Consider the following 8,720-nt stretch of genomic DNA (forward strand, 5'->3'; position numbering starts at 1 on the left):
GTGCTCAATCATGGGAATATCAGAGTTGCACCTCTACCTTGATTCTACTTCCTTTAATTTTGCTCTTTCCTCTGTAAGAAACTTGTATATAAACTCCCTCCAACGATGGAAAGGGGGTTAGCAAATCATTCTAGGCATATTACTCTTTCTCGTAAGCTCTTTAAGCAAGATTACAATTTGTCGAACCACTTTAAAAATTGATTGTGTTCTTTACATTACTATTTTGACTTTCATATTACTTTGTTGATATCTTTAATCACGCACACATCGGTTTCGCTTCTACCAAGGTCAATAGGATCACTCTAGTTGGTGTAATTCTTGCATCAACATTTTGGTGCTAGAATGAGAGCCTCTGTCTACTTTCAAAATTATTGACAAACGATTTCAAAGAACCGATCACCTGAAACTTCAAATGGCCCACACCATATCAAAAACCACCACTGAAAACCACAACAATGTGGAAACCACCAATCAGGAGATGCAGTAGACTGCTCCTCTAGGTCGACCACCAATGTCACCGGTGCAGTAGGTCACAAATCAGCAGCTACTAGGGACTTCGAATTCCAAGAATGGTCAGTTGATGGAGATGATAAAAATGATGGTTGCATAGGTGGTGCAATAGAACGTGGCTGAAATAAGGAACCAGCAACTGGCTTAACAGGATCTTGATCAGCCACACTTTATAGAGGTTAATCCAATAGGTCAAAACTTGGTCAGCGACCAATCTGGTTCATCGACACAAAGGAGCAACTGTCACCCGCGAACCATAAGGCCATTTTTGCTCACGAGTGTGAATCCTATAGGCAATTTAACCTTGGGAGATGACCAGGCAAACAGCCTATGGCAGAAAATAAAGGCAATGGTCAACAAATGGATGCTTGCCATAATGGGCAAAATGATCAATGCTAGCGTGCCGATTTTAACCCATGCCAAAGGCAGGATCAAACCTTAAAAGCTCGAGAGATGAGCCGCGTGCGCCAATCTAGCAGTAACCGACGTTTCGATTTTAACCAATGTCGTGAGCAGTGCACTGATGAGCATGATAGCACCTACCAACCCAATCATCATGACTTTACCTCATGCACTAATGCGCACGACAAAGGAGACTCACCAGCAATTGATCTCCAAACTCACATACTCGAGCTAAGGCTAAACAAAGCTCATAGCCAGAATACTCCCCATTATGAGGTCTTAGATTAGGTGTAAAAAATTCTCGACGATCTAAGAGTCCACAAGAATAATATGACAGAAGAGACAATGAGTTCTTCGTTCATGAAGGAAGTTCATTAGGCCCTGCTCCCTTGGGGATTCAGGGCACCAGAGAGCAAGTTCGATGGGAAAGGGAATCCCAAAGATCACCTTGACTCTTTAACAACTTGATGGAGCTGCATCAAGTCTCTAACTTGGCAAAATGTCACTATTTCACTGTCACTTTAGTAGGGGATGCCAAGAGGTGATGCAAGAGGCTTAAGCCAAACTCAATACAATCTTGGCAATAGTTCTCCTCACTGTACTTACAACTATTCCAAGCTTAGAAGACAGTTCGCAATGCCACTCAGTTATTTGAGTAATATTCATCAAGAAAGAGACTAAACTTTGACCTCATATTTAATGAAGTTCCAAAACGAACAAGCAAAGTCATGGATGCATCTGAGTAATCAATTCGGACTTTGCTTATAACAAAAATAAGGCCACAGACGAAGCTGTGGAAAGAGCTTCAAAGCGAAGACCATGTGAGCTTGGCCAAGTTCTATCAAATAGCCACCAAACATCAACGAGTGGAAAGCTCGCTGGCAGCCTTAGCCAGAAGCTCACCCAAAAGAACCCTTAATAGGAGACAAGATCGCCTACAGACAAAAGAAAGGGCCAAGATTGCAATGATAGGGACAGAAACAGGTTCCAAAAAAGGCCGAAAACAGAATCATGTAGGGAAAAGCAATATTTTCCGCAGTATGTAGAGTACACCCTCCTAACACAAGATGTAGCTCACATCTACGACATCTCTCATGAGCCAAGAAAACTACCTACGCCAGAGAAAATGTAGGGGGCACCAGGCAAAAGAGATCGGCAAAGGAACTATAGGTACCACCGAGACCATAGCCACAACACTAATAACTGTCAGGGTTTGAAAGAAGCCATTGAGGACTTGATTAGAATAGGCCACTTGAAAGAATTTGTCAAGGAGGAGCCAACTCACAAAAATCCAAACAAGCAAAACAATTAGATCCAAAAAACCCAGCTGAAAGACGATGTATTTGTGGGTAGGATCTATGGGGTACCTGACATTGTAGCTCTAGGCACTCTTGCGAGCAATATGCATGGAAGGCCAGGACAAACCCGGTCTCTCGAGTAATGAATTATGATGGTAGAATTTTTAATGGTTGATTGCCCGATGATGCGTGTTTACTACAACATGCAAAACTAGCAAGTGCACTAGTCGCTCAAGTAATAGAGTGATGGGTAGGATATCGTTCCCACGAGGACTGGTAGCGAAGCACTAAGTTTCCTAATGTTAACAAGTTGAAGCAACCGAAAATCTTGGATTTGTGGGAGCAAATTGTAATTTAAAGAAAACTAAAATAAAATTTAACAAAGAATTAATTCTTAAAAAAAGGAAAGCAAATGAAACACAGAAATTCAATTTAAGTAAGACGGGCAGGGTTTTGACTTCGTTTGGATTTTTATGGGTTAAACCTAAGAGTTACACTATGTTCACATTCACGTGCAATGGTTGTAAATCGGATTTACTACTATGTTAACATACCCTCTCGGGCTATGTTTTCCTATTCATCCTTATTAACATTCCGCACCCAACAATTTGAAGGTTAATAATTCTAAATCATGAAGCATAAGAATCCTAAATTGATTTCATTAATTCTTGAATCTATCTCTAGCATCCAATACTATAATGGTTATTACCCAAGAAGCTTAACATGAATTATTTCTCAATCTCATCATGTTCATCACATACAGCAATTAATTGCAGAGTAACACACAACCAGAACTTATTCACATGGAAAATAACACAATCTAATACTTAACCCATTTCAAATCCAAACTACAATCAAAACCCTAACCCATAGAAGATTAGTTCATAGCTAAATTAACAGTATAACAACGAAAAATAAAAGTAAACAGATTAAACATAATGAAACTGAAATGAAAGAATAGAAATCTCCCCAAAAGATGAATCTTCCAGTCAAAATCTGAATCTTCCCTTTAACAATCCGAAAAACTCCAGCTTTTTCTCTAAGAAAATGCAAAAGACGGCTCAACCTAACAGCTGAGAGAGTCCCCCTCTAAAAAGTTAATGTTTTTTTTTTTATACCTAGTCCTAAAAACCCAGTCAAAAACACGCACCCACGAAACTGTGCGTTTACAAAACTAAAAACTTTGACTGTCGCCGCGGCGAAGAACGGAAATTCCCAATTCGTCTCTGGCCTACTTCGCCGCGGCGAAGACAATTTCTTCGCTGGGGCGAAGCTCCTTCAATGGTTCTGAAATTTACAGAACTGCCACTCTGCTTGCTTCTTCGTTCGATTCTTCGATTTTCGGCTTTCTTCCTTGGAAACAAGCTTCATCGTGCGTTGACCTGCTCCGGAACTCTCCTATCTTCTGAAATCCGCTCAATTCTGAGTCAAAACTATCCAGTTTTGTCTTTATTCGCTCAAAAAGTCCATTTTAACCTGAAACACGAAAAGTAAAGAATTGAGTACCAATTCAGGTAAAAATGCACTGGAAAGTACCTGAAATCCGACAAAAAGATCAAATGAAAACTGTATAATTTATGGATTATCACCCGACAACTTATAACGTCATTTTGGGAAGGCCATTCCTAAACCACCTAAGTGTAGTCACCTCAATGTGTTGTCAGGTAATGAAATTCCCAACTCCAGATGGAATCACAACAATCAAAAGCTGCAAAAAAGACTCAAGGGAGTGCTACAATCAGGGCATTCATGTTGCACAAAAATGGCCACTCTCGAGGATCATGGTCATCACTAAGTCCTAGCCAAAGCTTAGACCATTGGAAGACACCATAGATCCTTGCATCCACAAAAAAAGCTCACAGTTGGGCCCAACTCATGTGCTAAAAATTGGGAGCAGTCTGAGTGACAAACTGGCGAACAATCTTGTGGGGTTCTTAAAGAAAAACCTCAACAGTACATGCAGACATGGTAGGGATCAACCACGAGAATGTGCCACAAATTGAACGTTGACTTAGGGGCTCGACCAATAAGACAGAAAAGAATGTCTATGGATGTTGACCAATCCAAAGCGCTCAAGGATGAAGTTGATAAGCTCTTAAACATCAACTTTATTTGGGAAGTAAAGTACCCAGACTGGCTCACCAACCTAGTCTTGGTGAAGAAGTTAGATGGAAAATGGCGAACTTGCATCAACTTCACTAATCTGAATAAGGTCTATTATAAAGATAGCTTTTAGCTACCTAGATTGATTAATTAGTAGATACAACAACAAAGAACACACTACTAAGCTTCATGGATGCATGCTCGGAATATAACCAAATCCTAATGTATCAGCTCGATGAAGAACACACTTCCTTTATTATTGACACGGTATCTATTATTATAGGGTTATGTCATTTTGCCTAAAGAATGCTAGAGCGACCTATCAGTGTTCGGTGAATCAAATGTTCGCTAAGCAAATTGGCAAAACCATGGAGGTATACATTGATGACATGCTTGTCAAGTCAAAGGTTGTCGAAAGCCATATCGAGCACCTAGGGGAAATGTTCGATATCCTCAGAAAATACCAAATGAGATTAAATCCTCTAAAGTGCACTTTCGAGGTAAGCTCGTGAAAGTTTTTAGGCTTCCTTGTAAATCAGCTTGGTGTTGAAGTCAACCCATACAAGATTCAAGCTCTCTTGCACATGCAAAGTCTGACTAATATGAAGCCGGTTTAGAGTTTGACAAGGCAAGTGGCCGTATTGAGCAGGTTTGTTTCCCAAGCTACATATAGGTGCTTGCTTTTCTTTGATACCCTGAAGGGCAACAAGGGCTTCAAGTGAATAGAGAAGTGCAAGAAAACATTGCAAAAGTTGAAGAGACATTTAGGGCAACCTATTTTGTTGTCAAAGCCCATCCTGGGCGAGCCTCTATTGTTATACTTATTGGTATCTAAGTTTACGATTAGCACGGCTTTGGTATGCGAAGAAGGGGGAGTGTAGTGGCTAATGTATTATGTGAGCAAGCGGATGCTCGATGCCGAGACAAGGTATTTAGAAATAGAGAAGCTCACCTATGCACTCATCATAGTTGCTTTGAAGTTGCGACCCTATTTTTCAGGCACAATCCATACATGTCCAAATTTTTCGCTGAAAAAGATAATGCAAAAGCCCAAGGCATTGGGTAAATTAATTCAATGGAATCTAGAGTTAAGCCAGCACGACATCAAGTACATACCAAGAACCGCAGTCAAGAGACAAGCTTTGGATGACTTTATCTCATAGTTCTCCTACCAACCTGAGGGGGATATAAGCCCGCCTGAAACGAGCACCTTGGAAGAAAACAAGCCAACAGAGCCAAAGCTTGATAGTCTATAGTAGTGGACCTTGTACGTGGATAGGTCCTCACCTGTTCAAAAGTCCTAAAGGGAATTCAATCACAGTTGTAGTCAAATTTGGATTTGCCACCTCAAACAATGAGGCATAGTATAAAACCATGCTCGCGGAGATCCACCTAGCCAAAGAAATAGGGGCAGGGTTAGTCAACATATACAATGACTGTTGAGTGTTGGACATACAGATTTATTTAGTGATTTGGGGGTGAATCTGTAAGGAATTTAAGGTTTAATGCATGATTTATGATGTGAATTCTTGCAAGTTTCGTTATCTTCTGGAATCATGAGTGTTGTGTGTGTTTTCAGGTATTTAGGTGCAAAAGAATGGATTATTCGTGCTTGTGCTTGTGTTTGGACATCCTACAACCATCGAGTGCAGATAAATCAAGGTGAGCAAAAAAAGAGTAAAATTTTGCATCTAACCCGCAACACACCTTTCTGAGCTGGGGCATGAAGTCAACGAAATCCAAATTGCGCCGCGGCACAATTAATCCGTGCCATGGCGTGATAGGGTTTTTGTCGAAGGAAAAATCACCTAGAAACGCATTGGGGCTCAATTCAACCACACGGCGCAAATAAACTAGGCCACAGCACAAATTGCACAAAATGTAAAAATGTCACATTTCCAAACTATATAAAGGCAACTTTAGTCCATTTTTAGAGAGTTTTGAGGTTTGATATACACATCTAGGAGATAATATATTTGGAGCTTCTTGGAAAGGTGGAGCTTAGAGAGGAAAAGAGTTTCTCTTCCTCTCTTCCTCCTTTGTTCTTCACGATTATGGTTCCAGGTGTTGTTGTTTCTTTTCCTTTATGTTGTATTTTGTTTTCTAGGGACTTGATATAATCTAATTGATGGCTTGTGTTTTATTGTTATTCTACTTTTTTGATCCATTCTATTATGTTCTAGATTCATTCATTGTGTTTAAATTCAATCTTTAGTTAATATTAGGGCTTGATCAACCTTGATGTTAGTTAATTGATTGTTTGAGACAAGATTGGGTGTGGAATGACTGATTTGTAGCCCTACTGGGTACAGATTGGTTTATGTCTTTAAGATCATCTTGCACTTAATGGGTTTTCATAATTAGGCTAGGTTATACGCCACTAGCTAATTTAGTTGATGGAAACACTAGATTATTTTGATGGTCGCGGTAATACCTTATAAACGAGAGATGTCATGCCTATCTTGATTAGCTCTATGAATGGATGATTTATGTCGATGCAAATTTGTTCCTTCGTTATTTAGACTAGGCTATACGCCACTAGATAGTTTAGATGATGAAAGTACTAGTTTAAAATTAGGATGTACAAACCCTAGAATGGAATGGAGAGAACAATAGTTTGATGATGAACATGTAGCCTAATAATTATGATGGCGTTAGAGCCCCGGGATTCTTTGTAGATGAATATATTTACATTTACTTTAATGTTGTTTATATGTTTTCTTTATTTGAATTCTTGTTACTTTCATCAAGGTACAGTTACTAGGATCACAAGAGCACTTTCAGTCTCTGTGAAATCAACCCTTACTCATGCACTATGTTGCGATTGCAACTCGTGCACTTGCAAAGGATTAAACTTTGTATGTCTATCAGTGACTTCTAGCTCGTGGTCCACCAAATTTTCGAAGAATATCAGGCCAAAAATGACAGAATGGCATTCTATCTCCAGAAGGGAAAATCCAAACTCGAGCAATTCAAGACTTTTGTAGTTCTACAAATTCCAAGGGAGAAGAATTCAGTGGCTGATGCTCTAGCTTACCTAGCTTCAGTGATGAGCGAAGAAGCAACTGATTTCATTCCTATCAAATTCCTTCCAAGTCCAAGGATCCTCGCATCGCAAGAAATAGTTTTAGTAACAGGGTAAGGGTATAGCTGGAGGGATTTAATAACTACGTACTTATGAGATGGGTCAGTGCCGAAGGGAAGAAATAAAGCCAAAACCTTTCGAGAAAAATCAGCTCGTTATACACTTATCAATGACAGGTTGTATAAACAAGGCTATAATTTCCCGCTCTTGTGATGCATTGAGCACGAAGATACATAGTACATCATAAAGGAAATCCATGAGGGTATCTATGGAAATCACACCGAGGGCAGATATTTGGCATATAAAGTACTTTGTTATGGATACTATTGGTCGAGAGTCTTCGATAATAGGGCCAACTTCATACGAAAGTGCGACAAATGCTAGAGGTTCGCAGATATTATGCGAGCTCCACCCCAAGAGTTGATCACCTTGACAAGTCCATGGTCGTTTGCAATCTGGGGGATCGATCTAATAGGCTCTTTGCCTTAAGGAAAATGAGGCATCAAGTTTGCAATGGTCGCAGTTGATTACTTCACCAAGCGGGCAGAAGTCGAGCTTTTAGCCATCATCACTTCAAACAAGCTAAAGGATTTCGTCTACAAAAACATCATTTGTAGATTTGGAATCCCCCACACAATCTTAACCAATAATGAGGAGTAGCTCGATTGCGAAAACTTCCAATCATTCTATGAAAGACTTGGCATCAAGAAAAGCTTCTCCGCTGTCTACCGGCCCCAAGCCTTCGGTCAAGTAAAAGTTGTCAATAAAGTGATCAAGCACACCATCAAGAAGAAGCTCAACTCTCTCAAATGAAGATGGGCAAATGAACTGCCTAAGGCCCTATGGTCATATAGAACAACTGCTAGAAGCTCAACAAGAGAAACCCCATTCTTACTTTCTTATGGATGCGAGACATGGGCCCTAGTAGAAGTGGGGATTAGCTCGTTTTGGAAAGAGGTCTTCAATGAAGAAACAAACAAAGATCTTCTTTGTCTAAGGTTAGATCCAATTGAAGAGCACCGAGCTAAGTCTCAGCTAAGGGTTGCTTCCTATCAACAGTGAGTTAAAAGATACTTCAACTCTAAAACTGAGACTTCGGGGTGGGCAACCTAGTTCTCAAAAAGTTTGTCCCAAGTACACAGAACCCAAACTTGGGGGCACTTAGGCCTAAATGGAAAAATCCTTTTACGAACTCCAAAAAGCTTGCACCAGGAACTTTCCACCTAGAACACCTCAATGGTGAAGCTGTACTGCGAGCATGGAATGACAAGCATTTGCAAAGGTACTACAATAAGCAACTCAAGTTTCAATTTCATTATACC

The sequence above is a fragment of the Pistacia vera genome, unplaced genomic scaffold (genome assembly GCF_008641045.1).
Source record: "Pistacia vera cultivar Batoury unplaced genomic scaffold, PisVer_v2 Contig534, whole genome shotgun sequence".
NCBI lineage: Eukaryota > Viridiplantae > Streptophyta > Magnoliopsida > Sapindales > Anacardiaceae > Pistacia > Pistacia vera.